We start from the raw sequence: 25,128 nt of genomic DNA, 5'->3' as shown, positions 1-25,128 counted from the left end.
TTCTGTTGTAGGAGGTCCACAGCCACTGTGGAAACACTGATCTTGACCTAATGTTTGGGCAAGATGCCACGAGAATACTTAAGAGAAAAATATTTGCTATAGTCTAAGGTAACAGTGAAAATTTGGTACAAATTTGTCAATTTGTGCCTGGTCAAGTTTCTGATCCACTTTTGATAAATGAATGAAAAAATGAGTGCCTCAATGAATGAATGAAAGGATTTAAATTCTGCTTCTGTATTCATAAATTGATGAGACATATATATATAACAAGCATATTATTTGTTGGTCTAAATATTATTAGTTCCATATAATCTATATTGATTTTCTAAAAACATACTAATTTACAGCCTAATTATCTATTTATACTATAAAACAACTTAGCAAATCCTTTTCAAAATACTACAAATGCAAGCTCTAGTCTAATACTAGCAATGTACTTGTGAATTTGGGGTTAGGAATGTAGGAAGTATTGACGCTTCCTTGGATTCCTAAATGTTTTAACAAGAAAAAAAAATCATCAGTTAAAGAAAAATTTAACACCTGTGGTCAGTTGTAAACAGTGACTCTTTACAATATGTCTTATCTCGTCAAGCATTTATTTTTGATGTGCAACAAATACATGAGTGACAATAGAAATATGTTAAAATGCTCAGTTTATATTGACCATTTGATGTATCATGGCAAATACAATCTGGGTAGAGAAACATTTCTTGGTTATAGATAGAGTTTCCTGCTTTCCGTAGCTTGGAATAATCAATAAATTAATAATTAATTTGGCACCTTAAAAAATTCTTTCATTATCAAATCTGTTTTACCAAGAAACCATTTTGTCTTCTGACAAGTCATTCGAGCCTGTCAGTAAATGATAGCAAGGGTTTGAATTTCATAAAGAAGTCTCATAAAAAAGCTGTAATTTGACTAAAATTAGCAAATCAAAGGATTTTAAATTCACAAGTGCCTATTTTCTACGAATGAGATGCCCAAACAGAAAATCTCATTCAGAAATAGGACTGTTTCTCTCAGGTGGTGGAATTAAGAACTTTAAACCTGATAGTCACCTCCCCCCCCACCCCCAAAGGCAAGCACACACATTGGTGACAGCGTGAAATGGGCTGATACACAGAGTAAATGAATATGATCCATGCCAAAGTAGGTTACCAGTACCTTTGGAATATTTCCACATGTCTATGGAAGAGCCTCCCATTGACCATAAGGAGTATTCTTGCCCTTGTTCTCAATGCTAAGTCAATGAGTCATTTCCAAGACCCAGAAAAAAGAGACAGTGCAAACCTAATTCACATGAAGGTCTCCATCACTTTTTTCCTAGCAACATTTTCTTGAGATACAGCTTTCCAATTAGGTACTCTATAAATAGAGGTTTCCTCTATTTTTTATTCCTTCTTCCATTTTTTCATTTGACAAACTCCTTTTCGTCCTTAAAGAATCATCTTCTCTTTGTTGAAGGCTACCTCCTCTAGCCTTCCCAGGGAGATTATGTGTCATTCTTCTGTTATTGCTGTTATTGTTTGCATTCCCCCTAGACTGGATGCCCCTCAGTGAAAGGACTTACTACTCTTTATCTCTGGATTCACAGCACCTCATAAATGCACGTGTGTGCACACACATGCATGTAAACTTATATATGTGTGTGCACATATATTCAAAAATTGGTGCTAAGACAATGTATTCGTATAATACATAAAATATATACACATGTCTGTACATACATAAGTCATTCGTTGCAGGTAAAGTAAGGACATAATCAGACTGTAACCTTGCATTTTTTAGAAGAAAATAGAGAAACACACACACACAGACCCACTCACATATTCACCTCATAAAATGAGTTGGGAATGGTTCCTTTTTCAATTTGCTGAATAATTCATATAAGATTGAAATCATCTGTTCCTTGAACATTTGTTAGAACTCACCTGGAAACCTCTTGAGCTTAGAGGTTTTATGGTAGGAAAAATGTTTAGGGGGTGGTGCCGGGCTGACACAGTTGATTGGGTGTCTAACTCTTGATTTTGGCTCGGGTCATGATCATAGGGTTGTGAGATCCAGCCCTGCATTGGGCTCCATGCTGGGTGTGGAGCCTGCTTAGGATTCTTTCCCTTAGCCCCTCCCACCTCTCTAAAATGGTACTGATTCAATTTTTTTTTTATAAGACCATTTGGAGTTCCTCTTTAATTTTTAAACAGTTACAGTAGTTTGTATTTTTTCAGGAATTTGCACATTTTACCAAATGTGTTATTGAATTTGTTCATAATATTCCTTGCTACCTTTTAAATCTCTGCAGCCTCTGTACTTATGCCCTGTTTCTTTCCTAGTGTTATTTTGTGTCTTTTTTCTTAAGTCTTGATAGTTTATTATTCCTTTTAGAGAAACAACTTTTGATTTAATTCATATTCTTAATTATTGTTTTGTCTTCTACTAATCTCTGCTTTTACCTTTATTATTGCCTTTTTAATATTTTACTTTGGCTTTTTTTCTCCAAACATTTATGTTCATGGCTTATTTTTTTCGACCATTTTCAAAACCATAATATAAGCATTCAAGATACAAGTTTACTCCAAATATCATGTTAGCTGCCTTGTACTACTTTTGAAATATAGCGTTTTAAAAACTGTTAAGTATCAGTTGATTTCCATTTAGTTTCTTCTTTTACTCATGAGGTAAATAGCAGTGTATTTTTTAATTTTCAGGAATTTGTATTATTGCTATAACAATATCTGATCTAATTCTATTGTAGGCTATGTAATACCAGTTGATATCAGTTTTTATTTTAACTTGTTGAGACTCACATTAGATCTGGCCACCTTTTAAAATATTCCTTGTGTACTCAAAAAGACTATGTATTGTTCACCTGTTAGGAGCAGTGTTTTATATGTATGATTAAACTTGTTGCTTATGTTGTTCAAATACTCTATTATTACTGATTTCTTGGCAGAGTTATCAATAGTGACAAAATCGCAACAAGATGATAGATTTTTCAGTTTCTCTTTATTGCTCTATCAATTTTTTCTTTAAATATTTTGAAGCTACCTTTGCCAGGTACACAAAATTAGAATTGTTGTGTCTTCCTGGTAAATCTAAACAATATATAGTGATCATCCTTATCTATACTATGCTTACTACCTTAAAGTCTATTTTGTCTGATATTAATATAGCTACATTAACTTTCTTCTGCATATTATATCTTTATTCACTTAAAAAAATTTTCTAATTGTTTCCTTATGTTACTTGTATATAGCTTATATACAGTTTGGATTTGTATGTTTTATTTAGTCTGATAATTTAACTTTAAGCTTACAACTCCAGTCTATTTACATATATCATGATTACTCATATATTTGGATTTATTTTAGCACCTTGTATTGTGATTTGTTTTGTCTTGCTCTAATTGTTTTAAATTTTCCTTTTCCTCCCATTCTTTCAGATTGAGATCTCCTCCCCATTGAATTTTTCTCTTCTTTAATTTGCAAGTTATGTATTTTATTTTTATTCTTTTTGTTATTAACCTAAAATTTTAGTATGCTTATACATCTTAAATTTATAATTTCAGTCAGTAGCTTTATCTTTATCTCAAACAATGTAAGGTTATTAGAATTTTTACATTCTACTTTCGTGCCCCATTTATATGCTACTGTTGTCTAGAAATTTAGTTCAAACTTATTTCTTTAACTCTCTAAATTGGACATCATCGTTACTGTTTTATGTATTGTTCACCTTTATAATGTCCCTACCAATTCTTCTGGTCTTTCAGAATTTCCTTTTGGAATCCCTTTCCTTCTTCCCAAAGAACTTCCAGGAGTCTTTGAGAATTCCTAAAGTGAGGATCTGTTTGTAGTACATTCTTTTGGTTTGTCTCCCATCTCCTAAAATGTTAATTGGATTCTCTGGGGTGGAAGAGAGGGACTCAATGAAAGGAAATTTTGACAGCTCAAAACTTCTTTACTGCTACAGATGGTTACAGGATCCCCTTTGTTTTCCCAAGACAGTGACAGGGCCCTTGAAGGAGATGCTTTTATAAGTTTGACCAAAACACTCTAGGGCCAGGTTTCTCAGCTTTGGCACTACTGACGATTTTACATGTTGGACAAATAGATCTTTGCTATAGTGAGTGGGCTTTTCTATACATCTATACATTGTAAGATGTTTAGCATAATCTTTGGCCTCCATGTACTAGATGGCTTCATGTGGGATAACCAAAAATGTCTCCACATATTGGCAAATATCCTCTGGAGACCAAAATTGTCCATGGTTCAGGAGTAGTTCTGTGTAACACTCTTTACTGTTTCCTCTCAGTTGTGCCCTAAGTCAGTTGAGGATCTTCACATTTGCTTATTTGTAATGGAGCAAATACCATCTGCATCAAAGAAATTAAAACAAAAAATATATATAGTGGCTTACTTATTACATACATATATACACACATATACATATATATATCACATACTATACACACACACACATATATATATATATACACACACACAAAAATATATAGAGGAAGAGAGAGAGAGAGTCAGATTTTCAATGGTTTACCAAAAGGTAAGTAAATGGGAAGCAGGAGGACCAGGTGCAAAATGTACACACGCATACCTTAAGAGATTGGTAAGAATTGTTTATTGAGAGCTTGTACCTCTTTTTTTTTTTTTTAATTTTTTAAAATTTATTTATGATAGTCACAGAGAGAGAGAGAGAGAGAGGCAGAGACACAGGCAGAGGGAGAAGCAGGCTCCATGCACCGGGAGCCTGACGTGGGATTCGATCCCGGGTCTCCAGGATCGCGCCCTGGGCCAAAGGCAGGCGCTAAACCACTGTGCCACCCAGGGATCCCGAGAGCTTGTACCTCTTTAATGACAGTGCCTCCCAGTTTCTTCTAACTTGTTGCCATGTAAGAATTTGAGCCCGTGTTGCCAAATATTCTAATTTTTTCAGAGGTCACAAGATTCTTGTGTGTGTGTGATATATTCATACAATGTTCCTGCTTTTACATATAGATCTATGATTTATTAAAACACAGAGAAAATTGCACATTTGTGGGCTGTAGGACTTCATACTGCAACCTCTGGCTTCCACCAGGCACATAATTGTTGCTCAGTAAGTGTTAGTTTTCCATTCTATCTCTTGTACTCTGGAGAACCAAGGTCACCCACTCAGTTTAGTTCCCAGCAACTTGTTATCCCAGCATTCTTTATGGAGCTTAGGCAACTTAACACAACATTTCTGATTCTACCTGTATCACCATTGCCTCTTTTTGTGTAGAGAAATAGTTTCTTTACTGAAGCTCAGCTAGTATTTAATTGATCGTTAGATCACTCAATACGCATACCCTTTAGGTACTGCCTAAGGAAAGATTAATTTTCAGCCCCAGGAAAGATTTAAAATGGGAAATTCCAGGCCATGCTAATGTGACTAAGGCTTTACCTCAGAAGTAGCAAATCTGGAGAATTAAAAATGAACCCCGTTTTGGCAAAAGAAGCACAATGGTGCTGTTTCTAAATAGTAGAAATTTTTAAAACAAAAAGGAAGAAATCCAGTGTATTATATAAGATTGAACAATACAAATAGTAAAAGTAGAAAGTTGAGAGTGGTAGTAAAGAGGAGCATGGAAAATACAAAAAAGGGTTAGGACTCCAAAGTGCAAAAGGTAAGCATATTTATGTGAGTTTGACAGAGATTAAGGAAAGAAATGAGAAAGGGGAAGAAAACATGTGGTGAGGAAACAAGCATAGTGCGAGGTGGTTTGCTTACATTAGCCAATTATGCTAATGCTCTTAACCAATTGCAAGTAGATGTTATTATTCATTTCTGAAGGGGGTCACAAAGATTAAGCAACATGTTTGTCATGACACAACTGGCAGGTGGCATAGAAGTATTCATATTTGAGCAAAACCTGGTCCTACAATAGGCCTAGCAGGAGATTCCTAACCTGGAAACAGCCTCTTATACCCCTCTCACTACCCTGAAATTATAGGCAAAATGGTGTGTTTTTGAGGTCCATCATTATTCTAGGAAATAGTTAACAATTTCAAGTAGACTTAAAAAAAAAAAGAAAAAAATGATTGAGACCCTCTACTTTAAAAACACTGGAGTCTTAGTCCAAAAAAATTCCTCTCCATATTTTCTGTAATGATACAGAAAAACATACTACCTATTTACTTGAAAATTGAAAAAAAGAATTGTTTCCTACTTACAAGTACTTTCCAAAGCGAAAGACATGACAAATCAATAGCAAATCATTTTCTTTCCTTCGCCAAATACATGAAGTGAGAAGCCACCAAGTCTGTTGAATAGGGCTGGCTAGGAACAGAGATTTAAGCCCTTGTGTAGTTTGTGAATTCCTGAAATTGCAATCTTGAAAAATACAATTGGACTCCATTGCCTTATCTTTTAATTGCCCTTGTGAATGCTAACTACTGGTCTACCTAACTCAAGGCAAAACAGAGTGGTATAATTCCAGAGTGAGAAGTGCCTTTTCTGGGTATCTGGTCCAACCACTTCATTGAAAAGAGATGGGTTACTTCCTAGGGCACTTGAGACCAAAGCCCACTGAGACCTAACTTGTGTTCAATACTGTTTCCATGACACTATGCTGTGTTCCATGTCAACACTGGAAAGATGCTTCAGAGAAACTAATTTCAGTTTCATTCATTCCTGTCATCAGCCATCGAGCCCCCATTATTGAAGGTGACCTGAGATACTTTGTCCCAGGTAAACTGAGAGAAGTTTAATAGTATGTCTACCATGTGCTGAAACTGTTCTAACTGAAATTTAGAACTCTGCTTCATGGAAGCTGGGTTATTCAAGTGGGCCACAATCTTCTACCCCACAAGAAGCTTTATTATCTTTTATTGGCTACCTACTGAATGAAGAAACACAAAGAAGTGGGAAGAAAGAGTTAAAAAAATTGAAGTCATGGTGCCTGCCCACATGGAGTATGAAATTAACAATGGAAAGAACTATATGTCAGAAGCTATATTGCTCAACTGTATATCCATGACCTAAACAAATGGGAGTTCTGCAAAACATTACATTAGGACTTCTCTACAAATGAGTTCAAGAAAGAAATTCCTTGAAACTCTGAGCTATGTTAGAGATTATCCATGAAGTCAGCTGCTAAGTTCTGAAACAGGTAAGCCCTAAGAACAGCCTTTTTGCATGTCCCACAAGGGCATTTAAAAATAATCCCTACTTCTTGCCCATTCTCTACACCCAGAACATGGTAGGTGACTTTGACCCTGTTGCCTTGCCAGCATAGGGCTTAAGAACATCTTACCCTGCATCACAATGACCCAGAAGGCTGCTTAGTTCCGATTATTGCTCACCATCAGCCTCCATCTTTGTAGACTCTTCCATGCCCTTTATTTGAGTACAGGCCAATCTCTTTCACTAGGCTATAAGCTCCCCTGAGGGTAGGGACTCTGTTTTACCTGTCTTGGTATTCTCAGCATCTTATAAAGTGCCTGGAACATTGGAAAAGCCCCCACACCTCTTTAGAAAATTGTACTGAATTTAAATGTGGAAGGAATAAGCAGAGTAAGGAAGAAAAAACATCCAGAAGAGGTAAGCTTATTTCTCAAGTAGAAAAACTGAGATGTAGAGAGATAAAATACTAGTCCAAAGTTGCTTGGTATTAAAATAGATAAAATGTGCAAGTCTACAAAACTAAGTCTATACACTTAAATTGCAATTTCTGATTTACACAGAAGACCACCCATCTGGTTTCAGGGTAAAAAGTCTGCTTTTTGAATTTTTAAATAGAAACAAACTATAAATACACAACTCTTGATAAAAAAGAGAATGAGACATAATAATTGATGAAAACAGTATACTAGAATAATCAACTATGTGTCAATTTCAGCTCTTTCAATGACAGCCCGATCAATGAATCTGTCTTGGCAGATAATTACTTGCTGTATCCTTAGCTCATAAAGTGATCAATAAAGTCAAATGTCCAGTTTAATATTTTACATTTAATGATTACATAATAACCAGGCAGTAGAATATATGTTGAGGAAGATTAATGGAAGGATTAGACATAGTGCCAATACTTTTTCCCCCCCTTTAATTAGTGAAGCCCTAATGCAAAATTCAAAATATGCTGAATTGAAGCCTTTCTTTCTTAGCACTCTGAGAAGCAACTGAAATTATGTTTAGAGATTTGGTTATTGAGTTTCTAATTACCTAGTAATTCAAATGCTTCTTGAAATTCATTACGAGTCTTGCCCATCCTTCTGGCTGAGGAGTTGGTTTGGTGAGCCCAAGTGACTGTACTTTTTCAGTGGGAGACAGTGTTCATCTTTTTCAGACCCTCAGAGGAAAAGGAGCCTTGTGCAAGTTCTCTGGCCTGGCTGTGCTATTGGTCAGGTAGTGATGTTCCAGGGGAATTGTGGGCTGACTGTTCTTGTGGTCAAGTTCCTCCGAGCCCTGCTTGCCCTTGCTCACTTGCCATGAACTTGGCTTCACTAAAAATTCACCACAAATCAATTTTGTCAGTTTCCATTATTTTGTTGTTCACCAAGGAGTAGCCCAGGCAGGTGTTGAATAATTCATGGTGGCGGTGGTGTTGATCCTGCTTTCTGAGTAAGAAAAATCTGAAGCCCCAGTAGGCCTCAGTCTGTGAGTCAGTCCCCAGACATTGGAGTGCCTGCTTAGCACATGCTACTGGGCAGGGTAGGTTTAAATGCCTGTGTCACCTCTCTTTCTGGTTTCTTTGTGAATCACTTACACATCAGTAGGCATCAAGGAGGAGAGTTGCCAGGTTTGAACTTAATATAACATATGTAGACCTGGAAAAATAAGAATTATTGCCAAATTACTTAATTGGTCAGTGTTGAGCATTAGCAGACTCTTGTGTCTCTATGTGTTAGGACATAGGTGAAAAAGGAAAAGATATAGAAACAAGGAAATATATTTTATGATAGATGCATGTGTCTATGTGAGACATAATGTTGGCTGCCAGGTAACCCAGAATAGAAAAGAATTATAACTATAGCCAAGAATTCACAAATCAATCGTGAATAAGCAAGCCATAGGCTGTGAGTTACCATCTCAAAGGCAGATTTCTCTGATTTTAAGATAAAAGATGTAGGCTGCAGTGCTCCCTCAAAGCCAACATTCTACACTATTGTATCAGTTAAAGTAAAAAAAAAAATCCAGGACAGAAAGGCAGGGAGTAAGGGTAGCTGGCTCCACAGGGAGAATGCAGGGGCAGCAGCACTGGGCTGATGACACTGCAGTCTGAGTGGTGGCCTTCAGCTGGTAGGTCCAGACCCCGGCTCTTCGGGGCACCCAGAAGTGAGTGGACACAGTGGGGGTTCAGGCTCTACTCTCTAGAGGCTGTGGCATATGTGCAGAATGTGTCAGTATGTTCATTTACAGTGAAACTCATAACTGCCATGGGGCCTGGGCCACTTAGATCTACAGGCAGAGTGTCCTCCCTGTGGAAAGCTCATCTGTGGAGCCACTCAAATCAGAAAGCTGCGTGGTAAAAGTAAACAGGTGGGACTACAGCAATGGAAAAGCTCCTGCACAGCAAAGGAGACTATTAGCAAAATGAAAAGGCAACCTGGTGATTGGGAGAAAATATTTGCAAACCATATACCTGATAAGTATCTAAAATATATATGAACACACAACTCAAAAGCAAAAACATCTACTGTTTTCTTAAAAAACTAAAATACAACAAACTACCATATGATCCAGCAATCCCTCTTCTGAGTATACAACCAAAGGACATGAAATCAGGATGTCAAAGAGATATCTGCACCCTCATGTGCACTGCAGCATCATTCACAATACCATGGTATGGAAACAACCCAAGTGTACATTGATGGATGAATGGACAAAGAAATTGTGAGAAATATCTCTAGATATAGTAGAATATTACTCAGCTTTAGGAAACAAGAAGATCCCACCACTTGTGACAACATGGATGAACCTGGAGGACATTATGTTAAATGAAGTAAGCCAGACACACAAAAATACTGATCTCAATTATATGTGGAATCTAAAAAAGTCAAATACATAGAACAGAAAAGAGGAGTGCAATTATTAGGGGTGAGGAAATAGAGAAATGGTGAGATTTTGGTCAAAGGGTACAAAGTTGCAGTTATTTAGGATGAATAAGTCTACAAATCTAAGGTACAGCATGATAACTACAGTTAATAATGCCATATTGAATACTGAATATTTGCTATGAGAATTCCAGGTGCTCTCATCACATACAAAAAATCGTAACTATGTGAGGAGATGATATGTTAATTAGCTTTACTATAGTAATAATTTCACAATGTGTATGTATGGTAAATCATGTTGTACACTTGAAGAATATACCATTTTTATTTAAAAAGATAAAGGAGGAGCAGAGAGGAAAAAATTGTGCAGTGAGCATAGTTTGAGAGCAGAAGGGAATGGGATGGTATGGAGGGGCAGGTCATCCCACCTCTGGAAAAGCCTATTAAAGTATCCCAGTTTTAGCCAAGTGCATTCAAGTATACCTTTTCCTCCATGTCTAGAAGGCTATGAATAAACACTAAAAAGGTCTGTGATTTCCCCCTTTTATTTTTTAATTTTTGATTGTGGTAGAAACACGCAAAACTTACCATTTTAACTATTTGGGTTTTTTAAAAAGATTTATTATTTATTCATGAGAGACACAGACTGAGAGAGAGAGGCAGAGACATAAGCAGAGGGAGAAGCAGGCTCCTTGCAGGGAGCCCAATGTGGGACTTGATCCCCAGACCCAGGATCATGACCTGAGCCAAAGGCAGGTGCCCAACCGCTGAGCCACCCAGGCGCCTCACCATTTTAACTATTTGTAAGTGAATGGTTAAGTAGTGTTATGGATAGTTTTATTGTGCAACCATCACCACATCTATCTTCAGAATTCTTTGCAAAACTAGAACACTTTTCTTATTAAATAATAACACACCATTCCCCTCCCAACTCCCAGTTCCTGGAAATCACCATTCTACCTCTGTCACTCTGAATTTGACTGTTCTAGATACTTCATATCAGTGGAGTCATTCAATATTTGTCTTTTCTTGACGGGCTTATTCACTTAGCATAGTGTCCTCAAGTTATCCGTGTTTTGTAGCATATGTAGAATTTCCTTCCTTTTTTGAGCTAAATAATATTCCATTGTATTATAAATATTCCACGTTTTATTCATCCATTCATTTATTAATGGACACTCGGGTTGCTTCCACCTTTTGGTTGTTTTGAATAATGCTGCAATGAACATGGGTGTACAAATACCTTTTTGAGATTCCTTTCAATTCTTTTGGGTACATACCCAGAAGTGGGATTGCTAGACCATAATTTTCAATTTTTTGAGGAACTACCATACTGTTTTTCATAGTAGCTACACTATTGTACATTTCCTACCAACAATGCACCTAGGTCCTGATTACTCTGTATCTTTGTTCTTTTGTTTTGTTTTGTTTTGATAGTACTCATCCTAATGGATGTGAGGTAGTGTCTCATTATAGTTTTGATTTTTTTTTTATAGTTTTGGTTTGTATTTCTCTAATGACTAGTGATATCAAACAGTTTTTCATGTGTTTGTTGGCCATCTGTATATCTTTGAAAGAATGTTCAAACTTTTTGCCCATTTTTGAATTAAGTTACTTTTTTTTGTTAAATTTTGTTCTCTATTTTTCTAGATATTAATCCTCCCCTTTCAGATATATGATTTGTACTATCTTTTCCCATTTTTTGGGTTGCCTTTTTACTCTTTTGACAGTGTCTTTTAGTGAACAACATTTAAAATTTTTCATTAAGTCTATTTTGTCTATTCTTTTGTTGCCTTTGCCTTTGGTGTCATATCCAAGCAATCACTGATAAATCCAAGGTTGTTCCCCTTTATTAACTGGACATTTTACTCTGAGATAATTGTAGGGTCACAAGTACTTGTGACCAATTTCTTATAGTACAGAGAAATCTAGTGTTTTTCCTCAATGATAACACATGGCAAAACTCTAGAACAACACAGAACCAGGATATTAACATTGCTATAATAAAAATATAGTACATTTTCATCACCACAAAGATCTCCCCAGGTGTCCTTTTATAGCTACATCCATTTCCTCCACTGTCTCCCACTTCTTCTTAACTCTTGACAACCACTAATTGGTTCTCCATTTCAGTGATTTTATCCTTTTAAGAATATTATATACATGGAATCATATAGTGTATAACTTTTGGGATTGGCTTTTTTCACTCAGCAAAATTCTCTGAACATCTATCCAGGTTATCTTATGTATAATTAGTTTGCTCCCTTTTACTGCTGAATAGTATTCCACAGTATGGATGCGCTAGGATTTGTTGAACCATTCACCTACTGACAGACATCTGAGTTATTTCCAGTTTTTGGCTATGATAACAATGGGTGATATAATTATCAATATGGCTATAGGTTTTTGTGAACGTACATTTTTATTTTTCTGGGTTAAATGCCAGGAATATGATTGTTAAGTCATATACTAGTTGCATGTTTAGCTTTTTAGAAACTGCCAAACTATTTTCCAGAGGGCTGTACCATTTTACATTCCCACTAATGATGAACTGTGATGTTGAGCATCTCTCCATGTGTCTGTTGACCATCTATATTTCATATATACTAGATATTAGTCTTCTGTTGGATATGTGGTTTGCAAATATTTTCTCCTTGTGTGTAGTTTGTCTTTTCATTCTTTTAATAGGATCTTCCACAGAGTAAATGTTTTTAATTTTGATGAAGTCAAATTTATCATTTCCTTTTATGGATCATGCTCTTGGTGTCAAATATAAGAATTCTTTGCCTAAATCTAGATCCTAAAAATTTTCTTCATTTTTTTCTAAAAGTATTGGAGTTTAAAATTTTACATTAAAGTCTATGATCCATTTTGAGTTAATTTTTGTATAACATGAGATCCAGGTTGAAGTGTTTTTGTTGTTGTTGCTGTTATTTTGTCCAGGACAATTTTCTGATGAGTGCTTCCGCAGAGTGCTCCTCCGCGGGATTACTTTTTCACCCTCACCACATATTTTTCTGGGTTGGTCTATTTTAAGTTCCCTTTTCTGCTCCCTCAATCTGTGTCTCTCTATATATATCAAAACCATAAAGCTGATTATTATAGCTATATAAGTCTTGTAATCCAGTAAACCAATTCCTTACACTTTGTTCTTTTTCAAAACTGTTTTAGATATTCTTCTAGTTTGTCTTGCTAAATGCATTAGAATAATCTTACCTATGGTAAAAACCTTGCTGGGAGTTTGGCTGAATTGAGTTAAACTTGTCTTTCATTTGGAAAGAATTGACATCTTTACTATGTTTTCTTTTAATTCTGAAAATTATATAGCCCTCCAGTTATTTAGATACTTCATTTTTCTTCACCAGATTCTGTAGTTTTCAGCATACAAATCCTTTAAATGCTTAATTTATACCTAAGTATTGCATTTTTTGACTGATTGTAAATGGTATTGTATATTTAATTTTGTGTCCACATGTTCTTTGCTAGTACAAAGAAGCACAACTAATTTTCAAAGGCTTATTTTGTATCCTGAAACTGATGAACTGGTTAGCTCTTGTTTTTTTTGTTTTTTGTTTTTTTAATTTTTATTTATTTTTTGTAGTTCCCTTGAGATTTCTATGAAGAAAATCATGTCATGTGCAAATATTAAATGCCAAAATTGTTCAACTACACTATGTCCCTATTTATAACATAAGTATCTTAAATATTTCCTCTATGTTCATTTAGAACTGCATTGGACAGTAGTGTAATTTTTGCTTCAGTCAATAACCTGATTTAGAAAATTCAGGAGGGGAAGGAAAGGCATTTACCCCTATTTTTGCTTATTGTGGACTTCCTTCCTTCCTGATGTCCAAAATTCCTTCTTTTATCATTTTCTTTCTGTTTAGAGAACTTTCTTTAGTCATTCTTTTAAGATAGATCTGCTAGAGAAAGATTCTCTTAATTTTCCTTTCTGTGAGAATATCTTGACTTCCCTTTAATTCCTGAAGGATATTTTACTGAGTATAGGATTCTAGTTTCTTTTCTTTAGACATTTGAAAAATGTCACACCACTTCCTTCTGGCCTCCATTGGTTCAAATGAGAATATGCTATCATATTGCTATTCTCTCACAAAGCATTCATTTCTAAACCCTTAAGAGTTTTGTCTTTCTTAAAGATTTTATTTATTTGAGAGAGAAAGAGTGCTCAAGAGAGACAGAGCATGAGGCGGGAAGGGCACTGGGAGAGGGAGAAGGAGGCTCTCTGCTGAGAGGGAGCCTGATGTGGGGCTCCATCCCAGGATCATGGGATCAGGCCCTGAGCCAAAGGCAGATGGTTAATGGTCTGAGCCATCCAGGTGCCCGGAGTTTTCTTTGTTTTTAGTTTTCAGAAAGTTGATTATGATGTGTCTTATAGATTTCTTTGGGTTTATCTTGTTTGGGAATTATTTAGCTTCTTGAATCTGTAGGTTTATGCCTTTTGACAAATTTGGGAAGTTTTCAGTCATTGTTTAATTACTTTTTCAGCCCTGCTTTCTTTTCTGCTTCTGCAATTCTAATGACACAAATGTTAGATTATCTGTTATTGTTTCACATGTCCTTGAGACTCTCTTCATTTATTTTCCATCTATTTTCTCTCTGTTGTAGAGATTGAATAATCTCTATTTTTCTATCTTCCAGTTCATGGATTCTTTTCTCTTTCTCCTCTATCTTGCTGTTAAGCCCATTATTGAGTGTTAGATTTCTTCATATATATTATATTTCTTTACTGAAACATTCTATTTTTTTGCTGAGACTTTTTCATTTGTTTCAAGTGTGTTCATAATTGTTTATTGAAGATTTTTATTATGTGTGCTTTAAAATCTTTGTCAGGTAATTCTAACATCTCTTTCAACCTGATGTTGGCATCCATTAATTGTCTTTTTCATTCAGTTTCATGTCTTTCTGGTTCTTAATATGAGATTTCTAAATGAAGCCTAGGTGTTTCTATTATCGTTATGAGATTGTGGATCTTACTTAAAACTGTTTTAGTCTCCTCCTAATACCACTCTGACAGACTAAAAGAAGTCTAAGGTGCTGAAAGTAATTCAAATTTAAAAGTTGGCTTCATGGAACCATGGGAAGCTCATTATTACTAGGTAGGGGTGGAAGTCCAGGCTTCTTATTTGGCCTCCATTAACACCTATGGCAGGGGAGGGTCTTCTTAATTCTGCCAGGTGGGGTGAGAATTCTGGCTTCTCAGTAGGCCTTCATTGATCCCTCTTTTATGGCTCCCGATTTTCTAGTCTCAACACAGACTTTCCCCCTCCTATTTCCATATTTTTGTTTCACATACGTTAAAACCACTGACTGGGCTATTACTTTCTTTCATGCTGAGTGTTGCCTTGGTTAGAGTTTTAGAACCTGCACAGCCTGCTTTGACTCAAAAATATTCTGTTCTCTGCATATAGGGATTCTTGACTATAACATTTGGATTTTTGGATTTTTCTAGATCTTAATTCTAATAAGGCTATGTTATCCCCAGAAATTCTTGAATAGCTTACTCTACCCTTCTATATGCCAAATACAGTCTTCATTCTTAGGGTACTCTGCTGGTCTCTCCCCTTGTTAACATCTTCTAAAAAGGAAACTAAGAATCAATGACCCATCTTTAAGGTGAAGGAATCATAGTCATTCCATTCTCAAAGTCTCCATGTGATGCTACCTAGGAAAAGCTAGGAGTAAACATAAAATGCTTAGGGATGTAATTCTACATCACAGAAGTAAATGGATCACTACTACAGTGTCCTCATCTGCAAGGAACACAAAACCTGGCTGTGCTGCATGTAGGGCAATATCCATGGATGCTGGTGCTAATAGTCAAGGAGAGCCTGAGTTGTCTCTGCCTCACTAGCGCTTAGCACATAGAAGCTCAGCTAATACTGTCTACGTTAACTGTTAAGGATCACAGTCTTACAGAGGATGGGCAGAGACAGCAGTGGGAGTAGAATATTGTAATGCATAACTGTTATTTGTTAATTTTCTGTGTACTTCATTCACTCATTCTTTTATCAAGTATTAATGGAATACCCACTGTGCACTAAACACTGGGCTAGGGTCTGAGTGTCTTTAAGTTTGGTTCTCTGGGAAATAGACTTTGAGATAGAGACTTGTGTGCCCGAAATTTGCGGGGAGGATTTCCAGTATTATCTATGAGGGAATAGCGAAAGCAGAGGTAGGCAGGAGAGCTGGATAGAATTTGAGCGGTGATGCAGTTGCAAATGAGGACTTGGCTGATAGCATAGAGACTGGGGGCAAGTAAAGACTTCAGAGTTATCCTAAACTGAGGTAGTGAGGCTGGGCATCCACAATGACTAGTTGTTGGATGAGGTCGAATGCTTGGGCAGGCAGCTTTGTTCAGCTGTGTACAATTCCAGAAAAGAGGCTCAGCTGTGAGCTCACAGCAGGTAGCAATCCCAGAAGCCAGGGAACCTGGAGCCTTGTCCTGAGTGGGATCTGGATGGCACACCACGGCACCCACAAGAGGTTACAAATAGATGGATAGGACAGAATTTTTGTTCTCTTAAGAATTTATGGTTGGTATAGGTGAAACAGACCTGTAAACAAATAACTGTGATCAGCCATGATAAGTTTAAGGAGAGCAGTAAGTTAAAAATGCCATAGGAACTCCCCATCAGGGAGCAACCAACTCCTCTGGGTAGGTCGGGAGAGACCTGTCTTCAGCACAGCACTTGCTTTGCTCATTCTCATTTTGAAGGGAAAACTCCATGTCATCATGTTTCATGAAGTAGGTGATGAATTACAAAAGCTTGAATTTCCTTTGAAAGATAGGCTCTGTGCTTTGCCAAGTAAAGAAAAGTAAATCATGCATTAATGGAGCCAATATTTTCAGGGAGTTAGCACCACAGGCACCCTGAGCGCAGATCCAGCAAAGAAATAGGAAAAGGTGAGCATATGGGTTATGTGTAATGTAGAAAATAACCTTTTAAACTTTTATGCCCCTCTCTAGGGCAAGAATGCTATTCTTTAAAAGGTTAGTCTACTAGTACTACTACTAAAAAAAAAAAAAAAAAAAAAAAAAAAAGTACTACTTCATGTTTCATTCCAGAATCAATTTTTCTATTAAAAATAAATTGCACTTTAAGTAACCTGTGATATGTTCAGCTGGAGCTAGTGGCTAGATGAAACTTTTATGTCTGCAGTCCTGGTGATTTGGAAGGACTGTTGAACTACTCAGAACAGAATGTGCATGTCTCTGATCTTTCAAAACTTGAATTGCCCCCATCTAACCTTAATCCTAGTGGAATTTCACTGCTGTTTGATGGGTCTTAGGCCCCCAGTGGTTGCTTTGTGCCCAATGTTTTGTGATCATTAGGAAAATCCAGAGCTCTTCTCCTTTTTATCTCCATCAACAGAGGTTCACTGCCCTTTAGGAGTTAAGAGTTCAGTTGGAGAGTCACAGAAACATAAAACAACTGAAGAGTGATTCATAGGCGATATGTAAGCAAGTGTGGGCGTACTACAGAGAGCCCTTGAGAAGCTTAGAAGAATATAAGAAACCAGGAAGTTGTCTTAGAGGAGGCCAGCATGAAGCCAGATTTTGAAAGAGGTGGTAGACTAGTAGCAAGAGGATGTTGGGGCATTCAAAAGGGCAGGGGCAGCTAAACACAAGCCCAGGGGAGGAAATGACTAAGATGTCTGCAGGGTCTGGAGAAAGCAGGTCATACCTCCTTTTGGAAAACAATTTTCTTTGAGAAAGACCCAAACTTGGGGGTAATGAGAATAGTCAGACCCAGGGAAGCTTGTTACTCAAAATAACAAAGAAACCTCCATCTGTGACCTTGGATTCTTTTATCTATTTGCTCACTTCCTGAAGTAGTTATAAAGGGATCAAATGTGTGCTCTGATAAGAAGATTCTTGGCCTTAAGGGACAGCAAATTACCGGAAGGATGCTTTCTGGTTGAAAAGGATCTTAATGGCATTTAGTCCAAATATCCATCTGATACTTAAATTTCCTTAGCAATGAATGCCTCAATCATGTCTTCATTTATCTGGCACTTGAACTACTCTAGTGTAACAGAATTTATGAACTCTTTATACTTGAAATGAGGATAAAAGGCTAAGATCTATTGACTTGTGCCATATCTGGTGGACCATGGCCCTCATTCTGGGACAAGCCATGGGTCTTTACGTTGGGCAAATTTATGTCCATTCTTTTGGTAGAAATATTATAGTATGAACTAAATTTAGTTTCAAAAAAAGCCTGTTTGTTTGCTTTTCTTCCTCCATTGATCTTCATGCATCTGGGATTTGTTTGGACTCAAATGAAGGACCTCTTACTTGTCTTGATCATGTTCTATCATTTTAGATTCTATTTATTCTGAAAACCTATTGAGATTTTCTGGTTCAAATTCTTTCTTTAAATGTGCTTGCCATTTCTCCTGGCTTAGTGTAATTTGCAGATTTGATGAACAGTTCAATGAGTTAAATGATATAATTAATAATAAGGGTATAGCCAAAGAAAGGACCTTTAAGGTAGTAGGAAGAGAATGTTACCTTACGCGTTTACCTAATCCTAAAGCTGCAAGAGGGCCAAAGGCTAATCCAATAGATATACTCCAAAGAGGGAGGTGACTAAAGGGGGTAGGAGAGTCATGGAGAGGTGTGTTCTTTTGCCACAGATAAAACACTTCTCAGCAAGGATGTAAGCAGAAGAGGATGGCTTCCAGGTATTTCCTGGGCATTTATTATGTGCCAGGATAGAGCTAAGTACATTGTATACATTATGAGTTAAGTGTTCTCACCACCACTTTACATGTAAGGAAACAATGGCTTAGAGAGTTGAAATCACCTGTCACCCCCCTAGTGGAAGGAGTAGGGACAAAATTCCAACTCAAGTTTGTCTGACTTCAAAACATGCAGTTATAATTGCTGAACTATTGGAAGTTATTGTCTAGTCATGTGGCGATAGAACCAGAGAACCCCTGGGAAGTCCCAGGGAATGTGAGGACCCTTGGTCTCTTCATTGTGCATGTTCTGAGGTGTGTGAATAGAGAAGGATCTCTATTTGGCCTCTGTTTGGCTTGTGTTTTACTAATTAGCTTTTATAAGTAGAATTTCTCTGTTCCTCACTGGAAGTCCTAATTGTGTGATTAGAAATCACTCCAAATCAACTAATTGTGATGATACAAAGGATCATTTCACAGGAAGGGTCCTAATGGTGACCAAATTAGTGCTGAATATCCCAAGAACAGACAAGAAAGCATGAACCACAGAGAAGTTGAGTTCCTGCACTGGTTTCCTCCTAAGCAAAGGGTCTGAAACATGCAGAGTGCCCAGTACCTTCTTAGTACCCACGTCTCCTTGCTTAGATGGGTCATGGCTCGGTGTAGGGGCTCATCTCAGGGGCACTGGTGCTCCTGTCTCACCTTGACTTTCTTTTCTGGGTCTTATTAGAGGGTTTTCTGTTGAGACAAATGGCATCTCTTCTGTTTCTCCAGATTTTAAGCTCATATCCTTTGATTATCTAGAGGGAAAAAAAATCTTGATTGTGTGTGGGTGAAACGGCAGAGAAAAGAGTAGTCTGCCTGACAAATACATACCCTTTAGGCAGAGCCAAATCGCAGCTGCCTTTCCTCCTCCTCACTCTTTCATCTCAGCATTCCACCCTATAGTTTCTTACCAGAGACAGACAGATTGAAAAGATAAGTTAGGTTTGAGTTCTGCTTCCACTCCTTAATGGTTGTGTAGTCGTGAACAAATGATTTAATCTTAGCCTATTGCCTGATCTGTTAAAAAGGAACAATATCTATCTCGATGAAACTAAATGAGGTGAAACTAAATAGAACTTTCCATAAGAGAAAAGGAGGTGAGTTGAATTCTGAAATCAGCAGACAATTCAAAGCAGGCCAGGCTAGGTGGAGGAGGGAAAATGCTGCTGCTGCTGCTGCTGCTGCTGCTGCTGCTGCTGCTGCTGCTACTGCTGGCACTGATGATTAAGACAGAGAGGATGGAGGAAGCCAATAGCGAACATTTCTAAATATATAACTATGTGCCAGGCATTGGCCTACCACTACACACATACCGTCTTATTTAACCTTCACAAGAGTCATCTGAGATGAATGTTGATTTTATATCCATTTTATAGATAAAGATAAGGGAATTTTAAAGACATTCCATATCTTTGACCAGGATCAATCAGCTATTAAACTGCTAAACCAGAAACCAAAGTGATCCCTGGCTTTTGCTCATTCAAGGTTTGCTGCATTTGCTTCTCAGCTGAAATCACAGTGAACATCAGAAACTACCCCTACCCCCAAGCCAGTGCTTGTCTTCTATGTCCCCCAACCCCTCCTACTGATCTTTGCACCCTTGGACCTAGTAGAAAAGGGAGTCTATATAATTTATCACAATTTTATCCCTCCATTTGAGAACACTATTTACATTCCTAAAAATATTTAATGCACTGAAAATGTATAATTTACAGTTAGGAGACTGAAATCCTATTCCCAGCGTCTCCATTAACTAGCAGTGTGGCCTTAGGCAAGTCAATCTTTTTAAGCCCCAGTTTCTCGTTTGTGAAATGACAACCACATAGCTTCTAGAATCCCTTTGCAGGATTCTTTAATTCTTTGATGCTACTCATGTATTCAGGAACACTTAGCCTAAGCTTGCAAAAATGACATTAGAAATATTTGAACCAAAGCATACCACCCAAGGAACAAACGCTGCGATTTCCGTTTTTATGACAAATATGAAAGACTTTTGCCTTGCCACTCTGGTTTTGGACATTCTATACCCTATTTGGGTGACCATACAATTTATTATCCAAATCAGGACACTTTGGGGAGTGAAAGCAGATGCTGTTAATAACTGCACCAGGACAGCAGGCATAACCAGGATCATCACCTTTTCCAGTGCTCCCTTTGTGGGTGCCCCGCCTCTTCTTCCTCTCCTCCCGGTCTCTTCCTTGGGCTGCAACAAGAGTGAAAGGCACCACAGACAGAGGTGTGAGCTCCCTCAGCCCCCTAATGGAGTGTTAAGTTCAAAGCCAAGGTGTGAGCATTTAAATGCTAACACTTAAGCAAGTTTGTCTGCAACAGAAACACCCTGTTTGAAGCTTATTCCCACTCTCATTTTTTTTTTTAAGATTTTAATTTATTTATTCATGAGAGACACAGAGAGAGCAAGAGAGAGTCAGAGGCCCAGGCAGAGGGAGAAGCAGGCGCCATGCAGAGAGCCCAATGTGGGACTCAATCCCAGGACTCCAGGATCATGCCCTGGGCCGAAGGCAGACACTTAACCACTGAGCCACCCAGGTGTCCCCCCTACTCTCGGTTTAGAAACCATTTTGTATTGTTAATTTCCACTCCACTCAATCAGTAACTTGCTTATTATTTCTTTCTGCATTGCTTCATTTTAAATAATTCTTTGATTTTGTAATTGGCTTGGGGAACACCAAAAGGAGCCCAACCTTGGACCCCAACTAGGATGGAGCAAGGCCTTTGGTAATTTCCTGTGTCCTGTCTTGGTGTTCCCTACATGCTCTAGGAAATACGAGGGGTCAGCAAATAGGTTTTGTGGTAGTCAGTAAGCAAGTCCATTTAAAAATACAGTGATTCCATTCACAAATATAGTTCACATGAATATTTTGTTTTTGGAGGGAAATGTTGGTGAGCTCAGTGTGCTGTATCTGCGCTCTATCTACTGACAGTTAAGTTTGCCCCCTTTCTGGGGCCACATGAATCCACAGGCTTGATTTTTACTCCAAAACTATTCTTAAAAAGAGAAAATGGAGCCAGTTAAATTCTTGACTTAAAAAAATGCTATTATTATCAAATATCATATCTAAGTGCCTCACAAGTAACTATAATATACTTTTATTTGACTGAATTACCTTTTAAAAACAATTCTATATGGAATGCCTCCATTTCATTTTAGGTGAATGAAAGATCAAAATTTTAGCAAAGGAGTGAAAGACATGACTTTTTGCTATTAAAATAGTTTAGTGAATATAGTACTTGGTGACTCATGTAGAAATTTTAATCAGTTTTGCATTGCTTAACTAAAATCTTCTCGCTTAATGGTATTTTCTATCACTAAAATCCCCTCTACATGGTTTCTATTTTTTAAAAGTATGATTTATTATCAGTGTTTGAACTCTAAGACTGCCTTTGAGATAATTTTCCCGCAATTGTGAACAGAAGATTGTTTTCTCTGCAGTTTGTAAGCTGATGGGTGCTCAGAGGTTTTCTTCTGCAGTTGTGGGAAAAGTATACTTTTTAAAATGCAGTTTTGCCAATTGCCAAAGGGCCAAGTGGAACAGGAGTTGATACAGTATAAAATTAATAGCTTTAAAAAGGCTTACCACTCAAATCTTCTTTTTCTTCTGGAGCTCTCTGGGAGAGTCTGTGGGTGTGGTGGGCCCAAGGTAGGTAGAGTCTGATGAGTACTCAGGTCCTTGTCTGGTGTCCCTATGACAGGGCCAGCTGCCTAAGCCAAGGGCTCACTCTGCGCCTTCTCTGCCACTGAAGTAGTGCCTGATGTTACACAGGTTAGTCTCAAAAGAGAGATTAAAAAATAACATTTTGAAAGCATTATTTTTTAAACCACTCATTAAACTCCCTCAGATATCTTTTTTTTTTTTTTTTTTTAAACTGTGAGACTGATTGAGGTAGGAAAGATGAATGAAGCAGAGCATGAGCAGAGATTCACTGACTGCCCCAGGGAAGGAGGTGGTGTGGGCAGACTAGCAATGAAACCTGACCTGTGGTACAGGTGTGGAAATAATGTCACCTCAGGAGTCTAGGAGGCCACTAGAACCAGGCACCTGGGACTGGCTTGCGGGGTGGTCATGAGGTCTGGTCATTAGGTTTGTGTGTCCAAAAATTCTGAAGCATTATGGTCCCTAGGGGTAATTGGTTTCTTGGGGCTGCTCCCTGATGGCTGGATGCTCTAGAAGTTGCTCTCCATGGGGGAATGCAAAATAAGTAGTTTACATCAAGAATTGCAATCCTGGGATGTCTGGGTGACTCAGTGGTTGAGCATCTGCCTTCAGCTCAGGGCGTGATCCTGGGGTCCCAGGACTGAGTCCCGCATCAGTCTCCCTGCATGGAGCCTGATTCTCCCTCTGCCCGTGTCTCTGCCATTCTCTCTCTCTCTCTCATGAATGAATAAATAAAATCTTAAAAAAAAAAAAAAAAAAGAATTGCAATCCTGTTGGCAGGTCTAAACGACGTGCCAAATTACAACCAGAAGGTTGAGGCCTGCAAGGGAAATGAGCATTAAATAGCTAAGAAGTCAAGGTTCCAACTCCATCTTCGCCTTGCTGTGTGGCCTTGAGAAGTGATCTGACTTCTCTGGGACAAAGTCAATCCATCTATAGAATGGGTAAACTGATAGAGTGAGAATTAAATGATATTTTGGAAAAAAAATACATAGGAAAATGGTTGCAATATGATAGGTACTTGATTCAATAGGAATCATTTTGGAGTTTTGTTCAGGACAGTGACTTTGATAATAAAAGGTTCATTCATCCCTCTCATTTTGGCCAACATTGATACAATTCATAACCACCATAAGAACACAGGGCACTCACAGTGTTAATTTATAGAAGTTGAGCTTAAGCTTTCTGGCTCTGGCTCCTTCTTTCAGTGAGGGCATTTTAACAGACGAGAGCTAATGGTGTTGAGAGCAAATGGGGAATTGCCTGATCTTGATGTTTCCTTCCAACCTATTCTAGTTTCTTAGCAGTTATCTTCACAAATTAGACCCATGTAAGAAAGTCTTGCTTTCTTTTTCATGCTTGATTTCACACATGTTCACAAATCTGCCCCGAGAGTTAGGCTTTTTATTCAGTGGCTCCAAGATCTCAGAGCTGGGCTCATTACCACGACATGCAAAGCCTGACATTATCCAGTCAGGACCAGGAGAGCTTGGGTAGAAGCAAAAATCAGTGGAGTGGATGTTCAGTATCTGGTGCCACTAATCATTCACATTCTCATTTCTTCAACAAATATTTATCGGACATTGACTATATACAGGCTTTGTTCTAGGAGCTGAAGATTCACGGGTTGACAAAGGGATCTTTCATTCTGGTGGGAGAGACAGATAAGAAAGCAAGAGAGGAAACACAGAAAGGAATAAATCAGCATATAAGAGCTACACAGAGAATTAAAATAAGGTGAGTGGTTGTGGAATAATGACTTCAGACAAGGCAGTCAAGGGAGGTCTCTCTGTGGGGGGAAATATAAGCTAAGCCCTGAATCAAAAGGAGGACAGAGACATGCATTGAGTGTGAGGGACACTGAGGCAGAGGCTACCATTAATGCAGAAGCTCCCAGGTGGGCACCAGCAGGGTACCTGTGAGGACCAGACCAAAGCCCAGGGTGGCTGGGAGAGTTCAAGAAAGGTATAGAAGAGGCAGTCAGGGTCAGGTCAGTGGGGGCTTTGTAGCCAAAGTAAGAAGGTTGGAGTATTTGCTAAATGTGATGGGAAGCCACTAGAAGGTTTTAAGCAGAGAATGACAATACTGGATTTATATTTAATAAGTAAGCCACTCTGAGTGCTATGTGCAAAAGGATTATAGATAATAAGAGGAAGCAGGGAAACGATTGCAATATCCTTGGCAGGAGATGCTGGTTGCCTAGACGGTGGAGGGACGTGGTCGGTTCTGGGATCTGTCTGGAGGCAGCATCGTGAGGACTTGCGGATGGGCTGGATGTGGAGAATATGGGAAAAGGGAGAAATCAAGGAGGACTCCTATGTACTTGGCCTGTGGAGCGGCATGGAAGGTGCCATTTCCAGAGATGAGGGAGACAGGAGGAGGAATGGCTTTACAGAAGAAATAGCAAGTAACTGCTCTGAGAGCACTCTTGTAGATTATTCATGCTTCCTGGGGGGGAACTCACTATTGCCACCTCTCCATGAGTATGTACTCACTTCCAGGCCCACTCTGCCTTGCTCTACCTTGAAGCCAAGATGAATAGAAGACACTCCCCAAATTTGAAAACCCTCACCTGTATTTAGCCTTTAGGTGAAAGGAGAAATTGAAGAAAAGATTCATACAATTAAGGATTAAAAAAAAGATTTTATTTACTTATTCATGAAATACAGAGAGAGAGA

General features: G+C 38.0%; 1 long non-coding RNA gene across 1 annotated transcript; it reads left to right on the top strand.

The window, feature by feature from the left end:
* Window positions 1–7,312: 7,312 nt before the first annotated feature.
* LOC112640903 (uncharacterized) lies at window positions 7,313–24,862 on the top strand. Its single transcript, XR_007411509.1, has 3 exons — window positions 7,313–7,572; window positions 24,060–24,187; window positions 24,636–24,862. It is a non-coding gene; the product is annotated as an uncharacterized LOC112640903 (long non-coding RNA).
* Window positions 24,863–25,128: the final 266 nt, after the last annotated feature.

This window comes from Canis lupus, chromosome 6, assembly GCF_003254725.2.
Source record: "Canis lupus dingo isolate Sandy chromosome 6, ASM325472v2, whole genome shotgun sequence".
NCBI classification, from domain to species: Eukaryota; Metazoa; Chordata; class Mammalia; order Carnivora; family Canidae; genus Canis; species Canis lupus.
Note: the sequence above shows the minus strand (reverse complement) of the source record. Positions and strands in the feature narration are given on the sequence as shown.